At 45.7% G+C, this 27,111-nt stretch overlaps 1 long non-coding RNA gene across 2 annotated transcripts; it reads left to right on the top strand.

Moving 5' to 3' along the window:
- Positions 1-1,238: 1,238 nt before the first annotated feature.
- On the top strand, positions 1,239-27,111 carry LOC148139879 (uncharacterized). Of its 2 annotated transcripts, XR_015753401.1 has the most exons (4): positions 1,239-1,466; positions 14,223-14,304; positions 19,570-19,736; positions 26,875-27,111. It is a non-coding gene; the product is annotated as an uncharacterized LOC148139879 (long non-coding RNA). The 2 variants fall into 2 exon arrangements; XR_015753400.1 differs by lacking the exon at positions 26,875-27,111 and having other exon boundaries at positions 19,570-19,896.

Genomic DNA, 27,111 nt, shown 5'->3' with positions numbered 1-27,111 from the left:
GTTTGTCAAGTGGTGACGAAATGGCCTTCCTCAGTGACCTCAGTGCTGCTTGTAGATACTTTATTTATTTATTTATTCATTCGTGGTCATGAGCATTGCTGTATGTATTGTTGATTTGGAGTTGTCCCTGAGAAGGTGGTGGTGAGCTGCCTTCCTGAACCACTGCACCAGTCGTTGGAACTGTTGTTATCTGTGTACCCTCCAGCAGGCGCTACAACACTCCTAACATCTGTAACTGCATCCAGACAATGCAGCTCTTCCTGTATATGTGACATCCTCCTCTGCCGACAACTCTTATTGTTCATCAGAATGTCTCACCACCTCCATTCCCATCTGTGCTAGTGACCTCTCAAATTTCTTTATTCTTGTTGAAACTTCTGATCACCGAAAACCACTTCCGTTCTGAATTTGTAACCCCTCAGTATCTGTAACTCTCCATATAACTGTATTCAATGAACGCAAAGGTTCCCTTCCTTAAATCTCTGTGAATTAGAGCGGCTGGTTGTGCTGCATTGGTACTTTTCATCCTCCTCATCCATCTTATCTCTTCCAGCCGCTGCAATCCCACTATTTAGAATGCTCCCATTCTCTGTACCGCCTTATGTTCTGAGGATCTTTGAATACCACGAGTGCTTGAAACATCTGTAACTCCCCCAGTCTTCTAACTCTGTAACATCCAACATTCTCCAGTGCCACACAATACTCCCTGGCTGTCAATTTGAATTTGTTGAAGTCTTCACATCTCAGTAAGCAGCTCACAAAAAGCCCTTTAGACTCTACAAGGCTCCATCACCAACAAGCCGCCATCTCTCTACTTCTTTTGATCCCCTCAGTGCCTACAACCTTCCCTGTATCTTCCAGTAACCTGCTTTAGACACTGCAGGTCTGCCTACCTCTCCAGATAACCTGTTCCATCCCCAACAGCTCCCTCAATCACGTTAACACCCTCTGATCTGTCTAATCCTTCTCTTTTCCACTATCTTCCAGGCACAGCGGCGATCCTGTGAGAGACCAGTGTGCAATGGGATGTTATACATCTCAGCTGAGGCTTGAGGCCTACCATTACCTGGAAGTCACAAAGAGAGAGACCCTGAGAGAGCAGCACAGAGCGGGAGAATATTAATCAGCAGCGAGGATCGAGGCCGACTGGGACTTGGAGTTGGAGAAACAGCAGAGCAGGAGGCTCGAAATCAGCATCGAGTCACAGAAGGAGTGACCATGTGAGGGAGTAACTTGAAGCAGGAACATAAGGTTCACTCACGCCTGGGAGTTACAGAAGCACCAAAGTGAGAGGATATAAATCAGCACTGAGGAACGAGGCCTAGTCATACCTGGATATCACAGAGACAGTGACCCTGTGAAGGAGCAGAGTGCAATGGGAGCTGGAGGATTACACGTCCCTGGGAGTCACAGAGATAACTTTCTGCTGCTGGGACCTGCCTGCAAGAGCCATCACAGAAAATGCAGTAAGTTCATTGGCTGATAAATTCGCTGTTATAAACGACTGTCAGTTAATTGCTATAAGTTAGCATTTTTTTTTCAACTTCTGAAATAAGGGTTGAACACAGAAATAAGAGGGAGAAGTAAAATTGTGAGCCAATATAATAAATTACCTTCAGTAAGCCACAGTTGAATAAGGGATTTAAGCATATTGTTATTTCCTGGATGTTAACTTCATTCTAAGTAATTAATTAAGTAACTCGAGACAAGATGCATTTTAGGACATGTTTGTCAGATGAAAAATGTGTTCTGTTAATTGGGAAGTCATAGCCCCTACTCGTGTCTTAGATGCACACTGGGTCATGGAGCTCAGACAGTGGCTAGAGACACTATGGGACATCTGTGATGCTGAGATTAAGTGGAAAGCACACACACCGAGCAGATCACCCTGCAGACATGACGGCCTGGAAGAAGGAAGGGTCTGGGGTCTATGCAATCGGAGAGAAACAGTCAGGGAATATAAGCATAACCTGGTGTTTCCCTCTCAATTCAATTTCCCAGTTTGGAAGCTGATGAAGGTGCTGGCTGCTCAAGGGAGGGCAGTCAGAGCCATGTCTGTTCCCCCACAAGCAGCCTGATTGTACAGGAGGGGAGGGAGAAGGAAGGAGGGGCAATAGTCACAGGAGAGACAGGGAAGTGAAGAAGGTGTCAGCGTGTCTGTCATTCCAGGATAGTGGGGTTAGGAATGTCACTGTGTCAGCAGGACATTCATCTGGGGGACAGTGAGCAGTAAAAGATCATGCCCATGTTGGTAGGAATGACCTGGGTAGGAAGGGTGAAGTGGTCTGGGAATCAGAATTTAGGGAGCTCGGTGGATGGTTAGCAAGCCGGTCCACAAATGTAGCAGTCCCTGGAATACTCCCAGTGCCGTGTCCAAGTGAGAACAGGACTTAGAGTTTTAGGTAGATGACAGTGTGTCTGGAACGATGGTGCAGCAGGAAGGGCTTCAGATTCCTGGGACATTGGAACTGGTTCTGGGGAAGACAGCAACTGTACAAGCCGGGTGGGCTAACGTGACAGAGTTGGGACTGAATTTCTTACGGGTTTTTTTTTGGGAGGGATTGAAAATAACTCGGTGTGTGCTTAGGATCCAAAAAGAAATAGTAAAGGTAGAAATAGTAATAGGAGAGTACCAGGATTCTCAAAATAATGGGAGATACAGTTGGTACTAATTTACAACAACATGATTAACAGTGGAAGACGGAGTGAGAAAGAAAGCCTTAATCTGAGGTCCTCTGCATGGACCTGAATACTGGGAGTGTGCGGAGTTACAGACGCAGATTGGTGTGTGGAAATCTGATGTACTGATCACTGAGAGCTGGCTCAGTGAATGGCAGGACGGGATGTTAAATATTGCTGGGTATAAAATATCCAAAATGATAGAAGGGAAGGGAAAGGATGAAGGTAGAAGTATTGGTTTAGATTAGCATTAGTTAAGGAGTCCAAGAGAAAGAGGATCCGTCCAAGGACAGAATGAATTTGGCTGGAGCTACAGAACAAAAAGTGTATAATTACACTGTGAGGTACAGTCTGTCGGCCAGCAACCATTGGAAAGGATGGAGAGAATAAATATGCAGAGTCATTTGAAAGCGATGACCATATTACAGATTAGTTATAATGAGAAACTTAATTTATTCAGATATTGACTGGGTTACTGGTGGTGCAGCGTCCTGAGGGGCGACTGTTCCTGGATTACATGGAGGCGAGCTCACTGCAGGAGTATGTGTCCAGCCCAAGAGAGCATGTATTGTTGGACCTGGTCCTTGGGGAAGACGTGGGGTAAGTGGATCCATTGTCAGTAAGGGAACGTTTTGGGGGTCAGCGATCATTTTATTGTAATGTTCAGGATGATGATAGAGAATGCTATGCAATAATTGAGAGTGAGAAACATTAGTTGACTGAGAGCAGCCTTCAATGGAGCAAGAATGAGCTGGGAACTTTTCAACGAGGCCAGTGAAAGGTTAGCTTTAAATAGTGTGAACCAAATCAGATGGAGCTGGGATTATGGAGATGGGGCTGCAGTGTGACCATGACTGGGAACTGGATAATTAAAGGTTTTCCCCATTTCGACGGGAAGGATTAATATACCAACACGGTGAAGTAGCATTGTGTGTAAAGGATGGGATCAGTATTATTGTGATGCGAATCATTTACATACTGCTCCTCTCTGCCCTCATCCCTCATGCCTGTGTCCTATGAGATATTGCTCCCATCAGATATTGGTAACCTTTTGAAAACTTCAGAAAACAGCAGTATAGAGGGGATGACTCTGTCCACTGTCTGCACTGGTCAAGATGTAATGTTTTGTAAAGCCCTAGTTCTGTCTCCCCGGACACTATTGGTCTTCGGGTGCAGATCCCGGCACCTTTTTAAAATGGTTTGAGTGTTTCTGCCTATACTCGGCTTCCATGTGTGCCTCCCAGATCCCGACCATACTCTGGGTGAAATAATAACTTTCCTCACCACTTCTCTAATACTTCAACCAATTATATTAAATATTCGCCACCGGTCACTGAGCTCTCCAACAGGAACAAGGTGTTCGCTCCCTCTCTACCCAGGCTCCTGACAATATATGCACTCCAATCAAATCTCCTCTCAGCATCCTCCGTTCCAATCTTTCCTCATAACTGCACTTCCACTGTCACAGGGTGAAGAATCTCCTCTCTCCCCTCTCCAGTCGAATTCCAGCTTTCCATGTGATGGGTGACCAGAACTGCACACGTCCCCACGCTGTGACTGAGCTCATTATTTATACAGTTCCAGCATAAGCTTCCTGCTCTGACTTTCTGCACTTTGGCTGATAGAGGAAATGGTGCCATTTGCTACATTAACGAGATTATTGGTGTTTCCAGCTACCTTCATTTATCTGCCCACACTGACTATGCTCTCATTTATTGTCCATTCCTCTCTATTGTGGATGTCCCCAAATGCCGTGCCTTGCACTTCTGAGTTGTTTGCTCCATTCACCCGGATCCTATAGTTTCTGTTTTTAAACAGCCTGCCATGGGATCTCTCATCAAATCCAAGTCAGTCACATGCAGTTACAAGTTACTGCCTCAAACCGACACAGTCAGATCAATTACACATGATCTTCCTTGAACAACTCCAGATCGATTGTCCTGGAGTCCTTGGGACTTCCTTAGTGACCGTTTATCCACTGTCTCAGAATTCCAGCCTCGACCTATTCAGTCAGTCCCTTGCTCCACATTAAACAAAGCTGCAGGGTTAGCCATTCTCCAGGTCTCTGGCATCATCCCTGCATCCAGGTAGGATTGGATAATGGAGGTAACTATAACGCAGGGGATTTTCCCCGGCTCCTTTTAAAAGTCTGGCACATTGTGTTACCCCTTTTTAAGGATTTGAATCTCCTTTATAACTCACCGCTCCAAGTTTAGGTAAAAAAGATGACTGCAGATGCTGGAAACAAGATTCTGGATTAGTGATGCTGGAAAAGCACAGCAGTTCAGGTAGCATTCGAGGAACAGTAAAATCAACGTTTTGGGCAAACCCCTTCATCAGGAATACAGGCAGAATGCCTGAAGGGTGGAGAGATAAATGAGAAGAGGGCGGGGTGGGGAGAAAGTAACATTGAGTACAATAGGTGAATGGGGGTAGGGATGAAGGTGATAGGTCGGGGAGGAGGATGGAGTGGTTAGGTGGAAAAGAAATACTCATTTCCCCTTCCCCCACCTCACCCTATTTCCAAACTTCCGGCTCAGCACTTGTCCTACCTGCCTATCCTCTTTTCCACCTATCCACTCCTCCTCCCTGACCTGTCACCGTCATCCCCTCCCCCACTCACCTATTGTACTCTATGCTACTTTCTCCACACCCCACCCTCCTGTCATTTATCTATCCAACCTTCAGGCACTGTGCCTGTATTCCTGATGAAAGGCTTTTGCCCGAAACGTCGATTTTACTGCTCCTCGGATGCTGCCTGAACTGCTGTGCTTTTCCAGCACCACTAATCTAGAATCCGTTCCAAGTTTGTTGCTCCCAATATTTCACACTGCATCCCTATTTTGATTCAGACAGACAGAGGCCGAAACCAACTTATGATGTGGTCAAGTCTCATTTTAGTCAGGTTTTAAGGAGGGGGTTTCTCTCCACAAAGTGAAGTGCATTTTCTCATGATACCATCCCCAATCTGCCTCATTAGCTACCCTCCCTGCCCACGTGGTTGCCTTCTCATCTGATACTAACGGAATGATTTTTCCCCTTCATCATAACAGCTGCCCACTGCCTGGATATCCCAGAATGCAGGTGCCTGTTCCAGGTGCCATTTGTAAAATGACATTACACTCTTAGATTGTCAATCTGAAACTGCCCTGGACATGGCAGAGAGGTAAAACTGGGGCTTCACTTTGCGGACAAGCCCCTGAGGTTCTGTTGAATGACATGGTGTAGGAGAGGGACATTATCTTCCTCCAGGACTGGCAGGGAAAGCTATGACACCAGACTATGCCAGCTTGGTATGAGGCTGACCCCGGGTCAGTGAGGTGCCAGCCTTCTGGGTGAATGCCCAGCAGAGTAGGAAGTAGGTCAGTTACCTTCCCCACTCCACCAGGGGAAGTGCCACCATCTGCATTTTGTGACCTTGCCCTCACTCTATCTCTGTTACTGCACCCACCTCCCACCAAGGCTCATGTTCTCCCACTGTCACTGAATGCAGCACCTTCTGTCAGTCTTTCCAATCTCATCACTGCCCCTCTACCCAACTCTGCCTGGTGTCTGTGCTGCTTAATCACTCATTCAGGACACCTCATCAGCTTGCCCCCAGCTGTACCAGCACTGACAGCTGCACCAACCTTTTCCATCTTCCTTAAGACCTCATGCTAATTTTTACATTCCAGAAGGAACCATCCCACAATAGGAGAGAAAGAGCCAAGAGAGATAGGCGTTTCCCAACATTCAGCTCCTCACCCCCTCACAGGGGAGGGATCCTGACCTTAACAACCACGATAAGCTGACTGACCGTGTCCAAGCTCCCAGATTGGGACTTGAGGCTCCCGTTGACTGACTGTACTGGGCACCGTGACTGACTGTGGACAATGATATCAAGCATCCTGTGTTTGTGTCTGTGCTAAATACCAAGACAATACAGCAGGCGGATGAGTCTGGTAGCTCTGGCTGAGGGGAAACACTGCTAAAGGCAGGGTAAGGCAAGGCAATAAGACAAGCCAATAATTCTGTAAGTATTCACGTCTGCTCAAAGTGAGTGTACAAACACGGAGTGAGCACACCAGCGGGGCAGTCCATGAGCTGAGTGTATGTCCCTGAGAACAGTGTCCTTGCGGCAGCATTGAGTGTGTACAAACACGGAGTGAGCAGCCCAGCAGGACAGGCCATGATCTGGGTGTGTGCCCCTGAGCACAGTGTCCTTGCACTAGTATTGAGTATGTACAAGCACACAGTGAGCAGCCCAGAGGGACATTCCATGAGTTGTGTGTGTATCCCTGAGCAGTGTCCATACAATTAGAGTTGTCAGTGCACCCCGAGCTGCAGCATTGAAGTACAGAAGTGTACTGTCAGTGGGTCGGAGATGTGCTGGGAATACATGGTGAGGCTGGCATGTGACAGATGCCAGCATTGGTGGGTGTGGAGTACATGTAGTTTTTGTTCGTGCATTGTCACCCGAGAGGTTGGTGTCCAAGAGAGAAGGCCGCAGGAGCAAGGTGCAAGATGGAGTCACCAGTTACCAACTCTGGCATTCATGTCAAATTCTCCATATTGAGCTTCCCCACAGTGGGAGGGAGGATATGAAGGTGAAAATTGATGAGGAGAGATCTACAATAATGTGGCTGTTGATCATCAGTCATCATTCAGTCAGCACCTCGTCACTGCTGCACTCAAATCTTGACTTAAAGAACAGTCCAGCACAGGAACAGGCCATCCCGCCCAGCAAGCCCACACTGACACATGATACCCTTCGAAAGTTCAAATGAAAGTTTTTGCTTCTACACATTCTATCTCATTATTTTCGGTGCTTTCTCTTCTCTGTGCCAAGATAACTCTTAATTCTTGCTATATTAGCTCCTTCCCCTCTATCAGTGCATCCCAATCACTTGCACATTCTGTCTGAAAAAGCAAAAAAAAACTTACCAATCATATCTCTTGAACTTTCTCCATTTTAACTAAAATATATGGTTCCCCCTAGTAATTGATATTTCTCCTCTGGGAAAAAGCCTCTAACTGTCCTTCTATATCTCTGACAGTTTTGTAAATATCTATCAGGTAGCCCCATAGTCAATGATGCCCAGGTGCAAACAAACCACGTGTGTTCAATTTCTCCTTCTGGCTAATACCCTCCAAACCAGACAACACTCTGGTAAACCTTTTCCATATCCTCTCCAACACTTCCACATCGTGTGGCAAACAGTACTCGACAGAATATTCCAATGTGCCCAAACTAAGTTTCTCTACAGCTGCAATATGGCCTGCTAATTTTCATACTGCATGCTCCGATGCCTGTATGCAAGTTTGCCGTCAGTCTTCTTGATCACCCTATCCACCCGTGTTGCCACTTTCAGGGAACTGTGGAGCTATACACCTAGATCTGTTTGGATGTTGATGCGCCCAGTAGTTTTTCCATCCACTTCTCTCCTGCATTAGACATTCTAAAACGCACCACGTCACAGTTGTCCAAATAAAGTTACACCTGTGTTTTCTCTGTCCAAGTCTGCAGCTGACCTATATCTTGCTGTATTCTCTGGCAATCATCCTCACAATCTGCAACTCCACCATCTATTTACAGATCTCCAGTCACACAAACACTGTTCCACCACTACTCTGTCTTCTATGACCAAGCAGTTCTCTATGCACCTTACTAACTGACCGCTGATCCCATTTCACTTCACCTTCTGTATGAGCCTGCCATAAGGAACTTTATCAAAGGCCATGCTAAGGTCCAAACGGCTAGCATCCATGCCCTCATCAATCAATTTTCTCACTTCCTCAAAATAATCAATCAAGTTTGTGAGACAGAATCTTCCCCACACAACTGTGTTGCCTGTTGCGAGTAAGTCCATACTAGAGTACTGTTGGAGCTGCACTCATTCAGATAATTGATTATTCCATCATATTCCCGACTTGAACCTTGGAGAGTAGATTAGATTCCCTACAGTGTGGAAACAGGACCAGCGGCCCAACCAGTCCACACCAACCTTCCAAAGAGTAACCCACCCAGACCCATTTCCCTCTGAATAAAGCACCTAACACTATGGGCAATTTAGCATGGCCAATTCACCTGACCTACACATCTTTTGCCTTTGGGAGGAAACCCACAAAGACACGGGGGGGGGGGGGGAACGTGCAAACTCCACACATTCACCCCAGGTCCGTGATGCTGTGAGGCAGCAGAGCTAACGACTGAACCACCATGCCGCTCTTGATGGTTACCGTAGAGAAGGAGGCATGTTGGAACGTGATGGTTACTGTACAGTGGGAGATATGTCGGGCCATGATGGTTACTGTACAGTGGGGGGTATGTCGGGCTGTGATGGTTACTGTACAATGGGAGGTATGTCAGGCCTTGATGGTTACTGTACAGTGAGGGGTATGTCGGGCCGTGATGGTTACTGTACAGTGGGAGGTATGTCGGGCCATGATGGTTACTGTACAGTGGGGGGTATGTCAGGCCTTGATGGTTACTGTACAATGGGAGGTATGTTGGGCTGTGATGGTTATTGTACAGTGGGAGGTATGTTGGGCCGTGACGGTTACTGTACAGTGGGAGGTGTGTTGTGCCGTGATGGTTACTGTACAGTGGGAGGTGTGTTGTGCCGTGATGGTTACTGTACAGTGGGAGGTATGTCGGGCCGTGATGGTTACTGTACAGTGAGAGGTATGTTGGGCCGTGATGGTTACTGTACAGTGGGAGGTATGTCGGGCCGTGATGGTTACTGTACAGTGGGAGGTATGTTGGGCCGTGATGGTTACTGTACAGTGAGAGGTATGTTGGACCGTGATGGTTACTGTACAGTGGGAGGTGTGTCGGGCCGTGACGGTTACTGTACAGTGGGAGGTATGTCAGGCCGTGATGGTTACTGTACAGTGGGAGGTATGTCGGGGTGTGATGGGTACTGTACAGTGGGAGGTGTGTCATAACGTGATGGTTACTGTACAGTGGGAGGTGTGTCGGGCCGTGATGGTTACTGTACAGTGGGAGGTATGTTGGGTCGTGCTGGTTACTGTACAGTGGGAGGTATGTCAGGCCGTGATGGTTACTGTACAGTGGGAGGTATGTCGGGCCGTGATGGTTACTGTACAATGGGAGGTATGTCGGGGTGTGATGGTTACTGTACAGTGGGAGGTATCTCAGGCTGTGATGGTTACTGTACAGTGGGAGGTATGTCAGGCCGTGATGGTTACTGTACAGTGGGAGGTATGTCGGGCCGTGATGGTTACTGTGCAGTGGGAGGTATGTCGGGCCGTGATGGTTACTGTACAGTGGGAGGTGTGTCCGGCCGTGATGGTTACTGAACAGTGGGAGGTATGTCAGGCCATGATGGTTACTGTACAGTGGGAGGTATGTCGGGCCGTGATGGTTACTGTACAGTGGGAGGTATGTCGGGGTGTGATGGTTACTGTACAGTGGGAGGTATCTCAGGCTGTGATGGTTACTGTACAGTGGGAGGTATGTCGGGCCGTGATGGTTACTGTGCAGTGGGAGGTATGTCGGGCCGTGATGGTTACTGTACAGTGGGAGGTGTGTCCGGCCGTGATGGTTACTGAACAGTGGGAGGTATGTCAGGCCGTGATGGTTACTGTACAGTGGGAGGTATGTCGGGCCGTGATGGTTACTGTACAGTGGGAGGTATGTCGGGGTGTGATGGTTACTTTACAGTGGGAGGTATGTCAGGCCGTGATGGTTACTGTACAGTGGGAGGTATGTCGGGCCGTGATGGTTACTGTACAGTGGGAGGTATCTCAGGCTGTGATGGTTACTGTACAGTGGGAGGTATGTCAGGCCGTGATGGTTACTGTACAGTGGGAGGTATGTCAGGCCGTGATGGTTACTGTACAGTGGGAGGTATGTCAGGCCGTGATGGTTACTGTACAGTGGGAGGTAGGTTGGGCCGTGATGGTTACTGTACAGTGGGAAGTATGTCGGACCGTGATGGTTACTGTACAGTGGGAGGTATGTCAGGCCGTGATGGTTACTGTACAGTGGGAGGTATGTCAGGCCGTGATGGTTACTGTACAGTGGGAGGTATGTCGGGCCGTGATAGTTACTGTACAGTGGGAGGTATGTCGGGCCGTGATGGTTACTGTACAGTGGGAAGTATGTCGGGCCCTGATGGTTACTGTACAGTGGGAGGTATGTCGGGCCGTGATGGTTACTGTACAGTGGGAGGTATGTCAGGCCCTGATGGTTACTGTACAGTGGGAGGTAGGTTGGGCCGCGATGGTTACTGTACAGTGGGGGTTATGTTGGGCTGTGTGGTTGCAGACTGTATGAGTTGTGCAGAATATGATTCTGCTCCTGCCGATGGCCCTCTACACTTCATGGATGCGTCATTATTAGTTTCTCAATCTATTTAAATACTGTGCCATTCACTGCCCAAGGGGCTACATATCATGGTGAGGTGGGTCTGCAAAATGTAAAGATAGCCCTTGCTCCCCATAAGGACTGTGCAGTGACCTATTCTTACCGATGTATGAAATGGAGTGGTGTACCTGCAGCAGGCAGATCGGTGATGATGTGGTCAGTTATAGGTTTCCCTTTTATTGATTCCCCCATAACCAGCCACAGAGCAGTCTAGCAGCCATAGGATCCAGCATCAATACCGAGCACTGTACTGACTATATACCAAGGAGCTGCCCCCTCAGCCTGGCTGTGTGCTTCAAGTGGGGCAGACCCCACCAGAGAGGGTGGTGATGTTGCCTGGGATATAGTCCTGTTCACAGAATCCTGCTTTACAGACAATATCTGACTGTTGCTTGATTAGTCCTTGGGAAATATACAACAGGTCACTTTTCCTTTTTGTATAATGAAGAGTTAACATCCCTTACATATTTAAAAGAATCCAAACATCATTATTTTTCAGTTGAAAAGAATTGAAGTGAACAATAATTGAAATACCAGAGCGCACACCTAACTATTACACAATTCAGTGACTGTAGTAAACAGCTCATTGATGTTCAGATGAATGAACACACCATCTCGCAGGAAGCAAAGCTGTTGAAAAAGACTTTCAGAAAAAACCTGAATTCAGACACAGTGTTACTGGGCCTCACCATAACCTCCAAAACACTGGCCATCTCCAAAATCTGTCCAGAGAGCTTCCAAACTGGAGCTGGGCAGTTACTCACACAATCCCTCACAATAGACTGGTTAGAGACATACCTGAACAGCAGGGAGATGTGAGTGGGGAAACTGGTCAATGGACTAGCACATGGTGCTGGTCTAGACCCAGTTCAACATTTGTAACAATGACCTATGCACAACCATGTCTTGCAAGTATATCTCTTCTGATATGGCCCCTAAACTCTGTAATTCTGCACCTTGTACCCGATCCTGAATGAAGGTATTATAAAGGTGATGGGCTCCTGCAGCACATGGCATCATACATTGAATCCCTCATAAAAGATATCCAGTGTTATAATATCCAATATCCAAACAGAATTGTGCAGCTCCATTGATGGCCAGAATGATCCAAGCCCAACAACCTTGTGTGTGACTTGAGCTGGAAATTTCTGTGTAAATGTTTACAGCGTTGTTTTAACCGTTAACAGCAAAGTCTCTTTACTGAAGGTATGACAGCCTTTCATAATACCAACTTTTAGATTGTCCAATAAGCCCAAAATCCTCCCATTTATTCCGTTCACTTTTATAACAACGATATGATGAAAACAGTGCCCAACTCACGGTAAGGAGCATTGAAACGTTGAGTCTCATTACCACACCCAAGACCAAATTATTATTAAATGCACGGACTTTGAAAATATGCAATTATTTCCCTTTGTACTACTATTGTGAACTAATAGTTGACCCTCCTGTTCCTCAGATGCTGCCTGAATGGCTGTGCTTTTCCAGAACCACACTTTTCGACTCTGATCTGCAACATCTGCAGTCCTCACTTTCTCCCTGCTAATATCCATTCATAATCATTTTCGTGGCAACAATATCACTGTGTATTTAAACATGTTACAGTCAGATATGGATATATTTTCAATTGCTTCTGCCTATCTTAGAGCTTAGTAATGTGGGATGTGAATGTCAGTGTATGTGTGATGCTCGGTATGTAGGCCATGGGTCTGAAAGACTGACAGATTATTTCAAACAACATATCCCTTCAGCTGTTCAGAACAAGCAAGATACTGCCTAGACACAACCAGCCTGAGCTCACAAAGTCCAATAGTCAGGGTCCAGCATTTGGAATGTTTGGACAATATTTTTCATTTTAATTTCTTCATGGAATATGATTGGGACGGTATTTCTTGCCTGTTTCGTGTTGCCCTTGAGAAGATGGTGTTGAGCTTTCACATTGACCCGTTGCAGTTCATGTGATGTAGATGTGCATTAGCGAGGGTCTTTGAAACAGTGGCACTGAAGGAACAGCAATATACTTCCTAAATCAGGATGGTGGACAGCTGGGATCGGAACGTGAACATGGTGGGGGTCCCATGTATCTGTTTCCTTTGTCCTTGTTGATGGTCGGGCTTCAAAGGTACATTGTAAGGAGCCTTGGTAAATTTCTGCAGAGCACCGTGTAGATGGCAGGTATTGCTGCTCCTGAGTGTCAGTGGATGAGGGGTGAAGCTGCACTAACACAGACAAACAGTGGGTATTTCATCACACACACATTCAGTGTGTGTCTTCTGGATGGGTGACAGGCTTTTGGAAATCATGAGGTAAGTTATTTCTGCAGGATTCCTAGCCCCTGGCATATTATTGTAGCTGATTAAGTTATATGCATCAAAGTGTAACACTGGACAAGCACAACAGGTCAGGCAGCACCTGAGGTACAGGAAACGTGACGTTTTAGCATTAGCCCTTCACAGGAATGGGTAATGAAATTATATGGTCAGTCCAGTTCTGGTTAACGGTAATCCCCGGGATATTGCTAGGTGGGAGTTCAGTGATGGTGGTGGCATTGAACGTGAGAGAATATGGTTCAATTTTCTATTGTTAGAGGTAATCGTTGTCTGGCACATGTGTAATGGAAATGGTACTTGTCAATATTAAGCACAAACCCGCATATTTCCAGGTCCTTGTTGCATTTGGATAAGGATTGCTTCAGTACCTGAGTAAATCACAAGTAGTGTTGAACATTGTCCAATCATTAGCAAGCATCTCCACTTGTGATTTTAGAGCTTAGGGATGGTCATTTATGATTAGGCTTAGGGCAGAGAGCAGTCTGAGAGCTCACAGATGCTGCCCCTCTCTCTGAGCGAGGAAGCTGGCTTCGAGTTCGACCTGCTCCAGAGGTTTCTGACAACATATCTGAACGGATTAATGTTACAATATTTATCCCAAGAAGCTGCGTGGGGACTTGGTTAGCTCAATCGGTTGGACGGTTAGTTATTAATGCCAACAATATGGGTTCAATTCCTGCACTGACTCGGGTGACTAACGGACTGTCCTACTCAATCTCACCCTTACTTGAGGCATGATGACTGTCCAGTTAAATTGCCACCAGTCGTCTCTGTCTAACAAGAGAGCATCCCTATTATTCTGTAGGAGTATGGTGGCTTACTCTTCCATTTCTCATCTACAGGCTTACCCAGAAACCCCTCCCCTGGAGAACTGGAGCTGAGATGGCTGCTCCCACCGACCCCAGCCACCTTCCTTTGTACCAGGTATCACTTCAGCCAGTGCAGACGATTCCTATTTGCTCCAGTTTTGCCGTCAATCCTGGATACGACACTTGATCAAATGCGGTTATGATGATGTTAAGTGCAGTCCTTGTCGCCTCATCTCTAGAATTCAGCAGTGTGTTTTCTTGTTGTACATCGTTAAGCCAAGGCTTCAATGAGCACAAGGTATGAGAGCCCAAACTGAGCTTCATGAGCAGGTTGGTGCTGAGGAAGTGCTGCTTGATTTCACTGTGAGTGACACCTTCCATCACTTTATTAATGATAGGGATTAGAGCAATGGGGCAGTCATTGATTGTCTGATGTTTTGTCTGTGTGAGTACAGGATCCGCGCGGATAGTTTTCCACATTGTCAGGTAGGTCCCAGTGCAATATCCCTGCTGGAACAATTTGAATGGAATGTTATCAGAGCCCATATCCTTTGCATTATCCCATCCCTCCAGCAGTTTCGATTTAGCACACACAGTGAATCAAATTAGCTGATGACTCCCATCTGGAGAAGACTAAAATAGATCATCTCATCGACACTTCGGTCTCAACATTGTTGTGAATGTTTCATCCTTAGCTTTTCCATTGTTGTGCTGGGCCGTTCCATAGTTGAGGAAGGTGATATTTGTGTATCCTACTCTTCCAGTGAGTTGTTTAATTGACCACGCAATTCACACTGATTGCATGTGACAGGATTGCAGAAGTTAGGTCTGATTTGTTAGTTAGATCTGTCTGTTACTGGCTTTTTATGCCATTTGGTGAATAATTGGTCCTGTTTGGTAGGTGTATCTAGTGCTGCTCTTGACCGGCCATCCTGTGTTCTTCATTGAACAAGGGTTTATCCCCTGGCCTGATGGTCAGGGTATTGTGGAGCACAGGCCAGGCAGTTACAGTGAACATTGTGCAGGAGTACAATTCTGCTGCTGTTGGTAATGTCCCGAATCACCACACACACGCCAGTGCTGAGTTCTAGATCTCTTTGAAGTTTGTTCCGTTGAACATGTTGATAGTATCTCTCACATGTGTGCTCATGTGTATACACACTCTCACACACACTCACACTCTCACTCTCACTCTCACACTCACTGTCACTGTCATTCTCACTCTCACACTCACTCTCACAATCACAAACACAATCACACTCACTCACTCTCACTCTCACATTCTCTCACTCTCTCACTCTGACTCTTTCACTCTGACTCTCACTGTCTCACTCACTCTCTCTCTCACTCACTCACTCTCTCTCTGTTAGTCACTCACTCACTTACTCACTTACTTACTCACTCAATCACTCTCTCACACTCTCACACTCTCACACTCTCACACTCTCACACTCTCAAAATTCACAATGTAAAATCGGGACTTTGTCTATAGAAACACTGTGTGTGGTAGTCACCTTTCCCAATACGGTCATCGATCAATGTGCCTGCAGCCGGTAGGTTGGTGAAGATAAGGTCAAGACTGTTTCTCCCTCTCACTCGTTCCCTTCCCACTCAGTGCAGTCCCTGTCTTGCAGCTATGTCCGTTTGGACCCGACCATCTCGATGAGCAATGCTGCTGCTGAGCCCCACTGGGTGTTGGTTTTGAAATGGCCCACCCAGTATACCTTCTCCAGCTTTGTCACTCTCTCAGGGCTTCCATCAGAGGGACACTGATCCATCAGCTGAGGGAAGGGAGTCAGCAGGTTTCCGTGTCAGTGTTGGATCTGACACAATGAGGTTTCGTTATGACACATTGTTGCTTGAGGAGTCTGTAGGACGCCTCTCCCACATTTGGCCCTAGCCCCCAGATGTTAGGAAGGAAGGATTTCCAGGGTCTGCAGGGCTTTTAATTTTTTGTCACGATCAATCGAAGGGCCTCTTCTGTGCTGTATGACACCCACTCTATGACTCTTATGATTTGACAGTCCAAGGTCTCACTCCTTCAGTTCCCCCAAGTGCCTTGTCTATTCCATAGATTTCTACGATATTTTCTCCATAAAGACATTGCATAATTCCGTTTTTAAACTATCTCCGTGTATTTCTGTTTCTTTCCCTGTCATCTGCTTCAGCTGCAACATTCATTTGTAACTCAGTAACCCTCCGTATCACAACAATCTTTATCTCTTACTCGAGTCCCATCTATCGCTGTAAATTCAGCCAGCCCCTACACCTGTCCCTATCTCTCTAATGTTCAGCTGCTTCATCATTCCCCATATTCTGTAAATGAATTTAAAAATATCTCGCTAACCTATTCTAGCATGCACAGGTCACATTATCTCTGTAACATCTCCAGCCTTGTTTTCCTATCTCTGTAAAATCGCTAGCCTTGCTTTTCTCTCGATCTGTAACATCTCCAGCCTTGCTTTCCTTTCTCCCTGTCACATCTCCAGCCTTGCTTTTCTCTCTCTGAAACATCTCTAGCCTTGCTTTCCTTTCTCCCTGTCACATCTCCAGCCTTGCTTTCCTCTCTCTGTAACATCTCCAGCCTTGCTTTTCTATCTTTGTGACATCTCCAGCTGTGCACTCCTTTCTCTGTAACATCTCCAGCCTTGCTCTCCTATCTCTGTAACATCTCCAGCCTTGCTCTCCTATCTCTGTAACATCTCCAGCCTTGCTCTTCTCTCTCTCCAACATCTCCAGCCTTACTTTCCTATCTCTGTAACATCTCTAGCCTTGCTTTTCTCTCTCTTTAATATCTCCAGCCTTGCTTTCCTATCTCTGTGTAACACCTCCAGCCTTGCTTTTCTATCTCTGTAACATCTCCAGCCTTGCTTTTCTCTCTCTTTAATATCTCCAGCCTTGCTTTCCTATCTCTGTGAAACATCTCTAGCCTTGCTTTTCTCTCTCTCTGTAACATCTTCAGCCTTGTTTTCCCACCTCTGTAATATATTCAGCCTTGTTTTCCTCTCTCTGTGTCATCTCCGGCCATGCTTTTCTGTCTCACTGTAACATCTCCAGCCTTGCTTTCCTATCTCTGTAACATCTCCAGCCTTGCTTTCCTCTCTCTCTCCAACATCTCCAGCCTTGCTTTCCTATCTCTGTAACATCTCTAGCCTTGCTTTTCTCTCTCTTTAATATCTCCAGCCTTGCTTTCCTATCTCTGTGTAACACCTCCAGCCTTGCTTTTCTATCTCTGTAACATCTCCAGCCTTGCTTTTCTCTCTCTTTAATATCTCCAGCCTTGCTTTCCTATCTCTGTGAAACATCTCCAGCCTTGCTCTTCTCTCTCTCTGTAACATCTCCTGCCTTGCTTTTCTATCTCTGTAACATCTCCATATTTGCTTTTCTCTCTCTGAAACATCTTCAGCCTTGCTTTCCTCTCTGTCTGTGACATCTCCAGCTGTGCTCTCCTATCTCTGTAACATCTCCAGCCTTGCTTTCCACTCTCTGTGTAATATCTCCTGCCTTGCTTTTCTATCTCTGTAACATCTCCATATTTGCTTTTCACTCTCTGAAACATCTCCAGCCTTGCTTTTCTGTCTCTGTGACATCTCCAGCTGTGCTCTCCTCTCTCTGTAACATCTCCAGCCTTGCTGTCCCCTCTCTGTAACATCTCCAGCATTGCTTTCCTTTCTCTCTGTAACATCTCCAGCCTTGCTTTCCTCTCTATGTGTAACATCTCCAGCCTTGCGCTTCTCTCTCTCTAACATCTCCAGCCTTGCTTTCCTATCTCTGTAACATCTCTAGCCTTGCTTTTCTCTCTCTGTAACATCTCCAGCCTTGCCTTCGCATCTCTCTAACATCTCCAGCCTTGCTTTTCTCTCTCTCTTTAATATCTCCAGCCTTGCTTTCCTATCTCTGTGAAACATCTCCAGCCTTCCTTTTCTCTCTCTCTGTAACATCTTCAGCCTTGTTTTCCCATCTCTGTAATATCTTCAGCCTTGTTTTCCTCTCTATGTGTCATCTCCGGCCTTGCTTTTCTGTCTCTCTGTAACATCTCCAGCCTTGCTTTCCTATCTCTGTAACATCTCCAGCCTTGCTTTTCTGTCTCTCTGTAACATCTCCAGCCTTGCTTTGCTGTCTCTCTGTAACATCTCCAGCCTTGCTTTTCTATCTCTGTAACATCTCCATATTTGCTTTTCTCTCTTTGAAACATCCCCAGCCTTGCTTTCCTCTCTGTCTGTGACATCTCCAGCTGTGCTCTCCTGTCTCTGTCACATCTCCAGCCTTGCTTTCCTGTCTATCTGTGACATCTCCAGCTGTGCTCTCCTGTCTCTGTCACATCTCCAGCCTTGCTTTCCTCTCTCTCTCTCTAACATCTCCAGCCTTGCTTTTCTTTCTCTCTCTGACATCTCCAGCCTTGCTTTTCTTTCTCTCTCTGACATCTCCAGCCTTGCTTTTCTGTCTCTCTGTAACATCTCCAGCCTCCTTTCCTGTCTCTGTAACATCTTCAGCCTTGCTCTCCTATCTCTGTAACATCTCCAGCCTTGCTTTCCTCTCTATCTGTAACATCTCCAGCCTTGCTTTCCTTTCTATCTGTAATATCTCCTGCCTTGCTTTTCTCTCTCTCTGTAACATCTCCAGGCTTGCTTTTCTCTCTCTCTGACATCTCCAGCCTTGCTTTCCTCTCTATCTATAACATCTCCAGCCTTGCTTTCCTCTCTATCTGTAACATCTACAGCCTTGCTTTCCTCACTATCTGTAATAACTCCAGCCTTGCTTTGCTCTCTCTCTATAACATCTCCAGCCTTGCTTTCCTCCCTCTCTGTAAAGTCTCCAGCCTTGCTTTCCTCTCTGTAACATCTCCTGCCTTGCTTTCCTGTCTCTGTAACATCTCCAGCCTTGCTTTCCTCTCTCTGTAACATCTCCTGCCTTGCTTTCCTGTCTCTGTAACATCTCCAGCCTTGCTTTTCTATCTCTTTAATATCTCCAGCCCTGCTTTCCTATCTCTGTGAAACTTGAGTTTATAATTAGTTTAAGGTGCGTCAACTGAACAGAAAATATTGTTGTATGGAGCATTGTAGGATGTATTTTCTGTGCGCTCAACGATGTTGGCAGGTTGTATCGAAAGGCAGTATATTATTTCAATGGACAGATTTGGCTTGAGGCGCAGAAGAACCGGGCACCTGGGTTACAAAATAAAAACTTTATATGTGCATAAAGATTTGAGGGAGGTAAGATAAATGTAGACATTTTCTGAAATAGAATACATTTAGAATTAGGGAAGATTTTCTACAGAGTAGTGGCGAGACTACATCGCGAGAATAATGGTCACACTGACACGCAGGTCAGTCCAGAGAAGATTCACTCAACTGACTCCTGTGTTGGACGTTTATTTCAGGTGGAAATCTTGAACTGACTGACTGTGGATCTGCTGGAGTTTAGGTGAACAACATGTGATCATGGTGACACCAGGATATTCCAAGTCGTCTTTCCATGTTGAATTCTGAAACCATATTTCAGCTTGTGTGAGAGATTACCAGGAATGAATGGACTATGAAACTGAAGGTTATCTCACTTAAGAAGATGTTGCATGTTTTAATCCTTCAAAGTGTCGTGTATTTGTGAACTCTCTTCCCAGATAGTAATGGAGGATAAAACATTGAATATTCCTAAGGCAGAAGCAGGCAGATTCTTGACTAACAATGAAGCACTAACATTGTAAAGGCATAGGAGGGATGTGTGATTGATATCACAATCAGATCATCCACGATCTTATCACATGACTGAGCTGTATTGGTGACTAACCCCTGATGTTAGTCTCTGCATTTCTGATGACTTTAGGTACTGAAAAAAATTATGAGATGATTCACATGAACACAGAGACATTTCCTTTCAGATTATTGGGCGCAGGTTTCCATTTGTGACTTTTAAACAACACTCAAAATCACTCAGGGAAGTTTCATGTTATTGGAGAAATGTCAGGAGCAGAGGGCAAAGTGAAAGCCTGCCTTGAATCTGCTTTAGAAATCACATTGGGTCGAATGGATAACTTTAATTTTGCTCATTCCTTTCAGTTCTTGTTGTGAGGTGAGTTTCATTAGCAAGGCCAGCATTCTGTTGCCGATGTGTAATTTCTATTCAGAATATGGTGATAAACACCAGGGATTCTTGTGGTGCAGGAACACTAACAGGTATGTTACAAAGAAAGAAACGGGATTCTGATCCATTTGATAGAGAAGGCAGAATGATATAGCTTCAGGTTGGTGTACTGTGTGACCTTGGAGATTGCATTCCTCACCACTTGATGCTCACAATCTATGGAAATAGTGAGACAACAATTAAAGTGATAGTCATACAGCATAAAACAAGCCCTTCAGGCCAATACATCTACGGCAGCCAGAAAACACCAATGTACATTATTGCCAGTTACCTGAAGACCTATAGCCTACTTTGCCCTGGCCGATTTTGCTTAAATGCTGCATTGTCTTCCTATACACTTAATGGTAAGGTCCGAGGGAGTGTTGCTGAACAAAGAAACCTTGGAGTGCAGGTTCATAGCTCCTTGAAAGTGGAGTCGCAGGTCGATAGGATAGTGAAGAAGGCATTTGGTATGCTTTCCTTTATTGGTCAGAGTATTGAGTACAGGAGTTGCGAGGTCATGTTGCGGCTGTACAGGACATTGGTTAGGCCACTGTTGGAATATTGCATGTAATTCTGGTCGCCTTCCTATCGGAAAGACGTTGTGAAACTTGAAAGGGTTCAGAAAAGATTTATACGGATGTTGCCAAGGTTGGAGGATCTGAGCTACAGGGAAAGGCTGAACAGGCTGGGGCTGTTTTCCCTGGAGCGTCAGAGGCTGAGGGGTGACCTTGTAGAGGTTTATAAAATTATGAGGGGCATGGATAGGATTAAATAGACAAAGTCTTTTTCCCTGCGGTCGTGGAGTCCAGAGCTAGAGGGCATACGTTTAGGGTGAGAGGGGAAAGATATAAAAGAGACGTCAGGGGCAACTTTTTCACGCAGGGGGTGGTACGGGTATAGAATGAGCTGCCAGAGGATGTGGTGGAGGCTGGTACAATTGCATCATTTAAGAAGCATTAGGATGTGTATACGATAGGAAGGGTTTTGAGGGATATGGGCTGAGTGCTGGCAGGTGGGGCTAGATTGGTTGGGATATCTGGCCGACATGGACGGGTTGGACCGAAGGGTCTGTTTCCATGCTGTCCATCTCTATGACTCTATTTGTGACCTGACCATTTTTTGTTCTATTATGTACAAAATGGTTTCATGGACATAGATAACACAATGATAAAGACAGTGTCAAACTCATCAGATGAATAAAAATCAGACTCTGCATTTTTCAATAATTCTAGAAAATCCAATTGTCGTTTCAATTCATTTGGAATTTTAATGGAGCTCGACCAGCATTAATTGACCTTGAGAGTTCCAGTCCAGTTTATGTTGGTCTGTCCAAGTGGCTGGTGGGAGGGAGTGCCAGCAGTGCATCTCATGTGCTGGGTTAGCTGGGAGTAAACATTACTGGTGGTGGATGGAGTGTCCCACAAGCTGTCATGCTGTGGTGAACAGCTCGCAGGCAAACAGGAAAACTGACTCATTGTCAAAGCGAACATATAGGATGGAGTTTATTATTTTTCTGAGAAATAGCAACCTTACAGATACAAATCTCTATAGTAATGAAGGGAAGTCTGTGTCTATGTTGTTGGTGTCCTTAAAATAATGGTGTGAAACAGTTGGAATTATGTTATTACTTTGGAGGGACGATGCTTGCACTGAGCATGTGATTTATCCTGGATATATTAACAGATGGCTGAGCTGTCCTAGGTTGAGTAAGTGCTGATGTTCCATGGGATGATGTTGATTTGTAAACTCGCCACTTACTGAGCTCAGTTCGCCAGAACAAACCAACAAGTACCGTTGGTTGGTGTTTCAGAATGTATCAGAGCTTTCTTGGCTGCCACCACATGGAATCATGTATAAAGACAAGGCTAATCGAATCTGCACCACCCAGTGCTGATGCTAGTGTTTTATACAGTTTGTCAGGTTACCTTCCTGAACCACCCTCCCAGGCAATGCATTCTAGACACAAATCGTTCTCTGGGTTCAAAACGGATTCCCCAAATCCTCTCTCAATATCTTCTCTCTCGCTTCAAACATGTGTCCCTTGTTTTAGACCCTTTGACTAAGGGGAACAGCTGCTGTCTGTTCACTCTGCCCATACCTCTCATGCTCTTATACACCTCTGTCAGGTTCACCCCTCACCCATCTTTACTCCAAAAGCAAGACTAGCCTATCTTCTTGGTTTGAGTTCTCTCTTGTCTTGTTACTTCTTCCAAAGTGCAGCATCTCATATTTTTCAGTGCTAATTTTTATCGGTCATTGATCTGGCCATCTGAACAATCAGTTTGTACCCTCTTGTAACCTAACACGTTCCTCCTCACCATGACCCACCCAGCCTGTCGTTGTGTCATCCACAACATTGTTTATCATTCTCCAACACCCCCCACCCCACCCTCCCATCTCCCACATCAATATCATCAACATTTCGGAGCAGCGAGAGGGGGGAGCCGGGAGGAGGTGATGTTGGTGCAAGGTGATGGTTGGGATGGCCAGTAAGTACATTTAAACTTGTTACCTTCAGGCCAGCGAGGGAGAAGCGAGCCAGGGACTTCTGGGAAGGGTAAGTAGAACAATTTATATTTGCATGGTTGCGTTACCAGAGACACTACTCGGTAACTAGTTTATTTCCTAATCCTTTTTTTAAGTAGTCACTTTGGGAGTTACAATAGTGGCAATGGAGTTTAGGGCAGTGGAATGTTCCTCTTGCAGAATGTGGGAAGTAAGGGTCACCACTAGTGTCCCTGCTGATTACATCTGTGGGAAGTGCACCCAACGCGAAAACCGCGTTAGGGAACTGGAGCTGGTGTTGGATGAACTTCCGATCATTCAGGAGCCTGAGGGAGTTATTGACAGGACTTACAGAGAGGTAGTCACTACCCAGATAAAAGAAAAAGACAGATGGGTGACAGTTAGGGGACAGAAAGGGAACTTGCAGGCAGTGCAGGGATCCCCTGTGGACATTGCCCTCAACATAAGTATACCGTTTTGGATACTGTTTGGGGGGGGGGAGAATGACTTACCAGGGGAAAGCAATGGGGCACCTGCTGCTCAGAAGGGAAGGAGGAAGAGGAGCAGAGCAGTACTCACTGGGGACTCGATAGTTAGGGAAATGATAGGATGTTCTGTGGGGGCGAGAGAGACTCACGGTTGGTATGTTGCCTCCCGGGTGCCAGGGTTCGTGATGTCTCTGATCATGTTTTTCGGTTACTTCGGGGAGAGGGAGAGCAGCCCTGAGTCGTAGTCCACATTGGCATTAACGACATAGGATGGGGACTTGAGGCAGAAATTCAGGGAGCTAGGATGGAAACTTAGAGCTAGGACAAACAGAGTTGTTTTCTTTGGTTTGCTGCCCGTGCCACATGCTAGTGAGGTGAAGAATAGGGAGAGAAAGGAGTTGAACACGTGGCTACAGGGATAGTGCAGGAGGGAGGGTTTCGGGTTTTTGGATAATTAGAGTTCTTTGTGGGGTAGGTGGGACCTCTACAAGCAGGATGGTTTTCATCTCAACCAGAGGGGTACAAATATCCTGAGTGGGAAATTCACTAAAGCTATTAAGATGGACTTAAATTAATACAGCAGGGGGATGGAAACCAAAATTGTAGGACAGGTACAGAAGAGAATGAGAGTAGGGAGTTCCAAAATCAAGTATCTGACACTGGCAAGCGAGAACCTGATTTGAAGTGTGTGTACTTCAACGCGAGGAGCATCCGAAATAAAGTGGGTGAACTGCAGCGTGGGTTGGTACCTGGGACTTCGATGTTGTGGCCATTACGGAGACATGGATAGAGCAGGGACAGGAATGGTTGTTGCAGGTTCCGGGATTCAGATGTTTCCGTAAGATCAGAGAAGATGGTAAAAGAGGGGGAGGTGTGGCATTGTTGATCAGGGACAATATTACAGTTGTAGAAAGGATGTTTGGGGACTCATTAACTGAGGTAGTATGGGCTGAAGTGAGAAACAGGAAAGGAGAAGTCACCATGCTGGGAGTTTTCCATAGGCCTCCAAATAGTCCCAGAGATGTAGAGGAAAGGATAGCAAAGATGATTCTCGATAGGAGTGAGAGACAGGGTAGTTGTCACGGGGGACTTCAACTATCCAAATATTGACTGGGATTACTACTCTACGAGAACTATAGATGGGTCAGTTTTTGTCCAGTGTGTGCAGGAGGGCTTCCTGACACAGTATGTAGACAGGCCTACAAGGGGGCGAAGCCACTTTAGATTTAGTACTGGGTAATGAGCCTGGCCAGGTGTTATATTTGGAAGTCGGTGAGCACTTTGCAGTCAGCGATCACAATTCTGTCAGGTTTACTTTAGTGATGGAAAGGATAGGTGTAGTCCACCGAGCAAGAGTTACAGCTGGGGGAAGGGAAATTACGATGCAATTAGGAAAGATTTAGGAAGCATAGAATGGGGAAGGAAACTGCTGGGGATGAGCACATTAAAAATGTGGACCTCATTCAAGGAAAAGCTCCTGTGTGTCCTAGATAAGTATGTACCTGTCAGGCAGGGGGCAAGATATAGAACGCGTGAGCTGTGGTTTTCTAAGGAAGTGGAATCCCTGGTCAAGAAGAAGAAGAAGGCTTATGTTAGAACAAAATGTGATAACTCAGGGCGCTTGAGGGTTACAAGGAAATCAGGAAAGACCTAAAAAGAGAGCTCAGAAAAGCCAGGAGGAGACATGAAAATTTGTTGGCGGATAGGATCAGGGTTAACCCTAAAGCTTTCCATAGGTATGTCAGGAATAAAAGAATGACGAGAGTTAAATTAGGGCCAATCAAGGATAATAGTGGGAAGTTATGTGTGGAGTCAAAGAAGATAGGGGAAGCACTAAATAAATATTTTTCGACAGTGTTCACTATAGAAAATGAAAATGTTGGCGAGGAAGATACAGAGATACTTGCATCTAGACTAGAAGAGATTGAGGTTCACAAGGAAGAGGTATTAGAAATACTGCAGAGTGTGAAAATAGACACGTCCGCTGGGCCGGATTGGTCTATCCTCGGATCCTCTGGGAAGCAAGGGAAGAGATTGCCGAGCCTGTGGCATTGATCTAGAAATCATCATTATCGACAGGAATAGTGCCTGAGGACTGGAGGATAGCAAATGTGGTTCCCTTGTTCAAAAAGGGTATTTGAGACAACCCTGGTAATTACACACCAGTGAGTCTCACTTCAGTTGTTGGTAAAGTGTGAGAAAAAGTTGTAAGAGATAGGATTTATAACCATCCAGAAAAGAATAAACTGGTCAGGGACAGTCAGTACGGTTTTGTGAAGGGTAGGTCATGGCTAACGAATCTTACTGACTTTTTGACAAAGCGACCAAACAAGTAGATGAGAGTAAACTGATTGATATGGTGGAAATGGACTTCAGCAAGGCGTTCGATAAGCGTTCCCACAGTAGGCTATTATACAAAATGCAGAGGAATGGGATTATGGGAGACATAGCAATTTGGATCAGTAATTGGCTTGCTGAAAGAAAACAGAGGGTTGTCATTGATGGAACATGTTCATCTTGGTGTCCAGTTACTAGCGGCGTACCGTAAGGGTCAGTGTTGGGTCCACTGCTGTTCGTCATTTTTATAAATGACCTGGATGAGGGCTTAGAAAGGTGCGTTCGTAAATTTGTGGACGACACTGAGGTCGGTGGGTTTGTGGATAGTGATGAAGGATGTAGTAGTTTGCAGAGAGTTAGGATGCAGAGCTGGGGTGAGAGGTGGCAAATGGAGTTTAATGTGGACAAGTGTGAGATGATACACTTTGGACGGAGTAATCAGAATGCAAAGTACTGGGCTAATGGTAAGATTCTTGGGAGTGCAGATGAGCAGGGAGATCTGGATGTCCATGTAGCCAGATCCCTGAAAATTGCCACCCAGATTGACAGGGTTGTTAAGAAGGCATACAGTGTTTTGGCCTTTATTAATAGAGGGATTGAGCTCCAGAACCAGGAGGTTATGCTGCAGCTGTACAAAGCTCTGGTATGCCCATACTTGGAGTATTGTGAACAATTGTGGTCACCACATTATAAGAAGGATGTAGAAGCTTTGGAAAGGGTGCAGAGGAGATTTACTAGGATGTTGCCTGGTAAGGAAGGAATGTCTTATGAGAAAAGGCTGAGGGCCTTGAGGCTGTTCTCGTTCGAGAGAAGAAGGTTGAGAGGTGACTTAATAGAGACATACAAGATAATCAGAGGGTAAGATAGGGTGGACAGGGAGAGCCTTTGTCCAAGGATGGGAACGGCAAACATGAGGGGACACAACTTTAAAGTAAGGGGAGATAGGTATGAGACAAATGTCAGAGGTAGTTTCTTTACTCAGAGAGTAGTAAGGGTATGGAATGTTTTGCCTGTAACCATGATAGATTCGCCATTTTAAGTGCATTTAATCCGTCATTGGACAGGCATATGGACGTACATGGAATAGTGTAGATGGGATGGGCTTCAGATTAGTATGACAGGGTAGCGCAACATCGAGGGCCGAAGGGCCTGTACTGCGCTGTAATGTTCTATGTTCTATGTTCTATTTATGAATATCAAATATAAACCTGGATTTTCTACCTGTTCTACAGATCTGTTGCAGAGGAAGAATTGGGAATTCCAGTCTCATGTTTTTCATATTTTGGTGAATTTACAGCGTGATGCAGTTGAGGTCTTTTTATGAGGAAGTCAGAAATAATATTTTGGACATGGAGCTGAATTCTGCTTATACACTCCACCCCTCTGCATGTATTATTCATAAGACTTGTATATCATTAATTTTGGAATAGGTTTTGGCACCGTGCACTGCGACAGTTCAATTTGATGTG

The sequence above is a fragment of the Chiloscyllium plagiosum genome, unplaced genomic scaffold, assembly GCF_037043375.1.
Source record: "Chiloscyllium plagiosum isolate Xiang-an unplaced genomic scaffold, Cpla_swu_hap1 HiC_scaffold_37, whole genome shotgun sequence".
Lineage (NCBI taxonomy): Eukaryota > Metazoa > Chordata > Chondrichthyes > Orectolobiformes > Hemiscylliidae > Chiloscyllium > Chiloscyllium plagiosum.
This window is presented reverse-complemented; position numbering and strand designations above follow the sequence as displayed.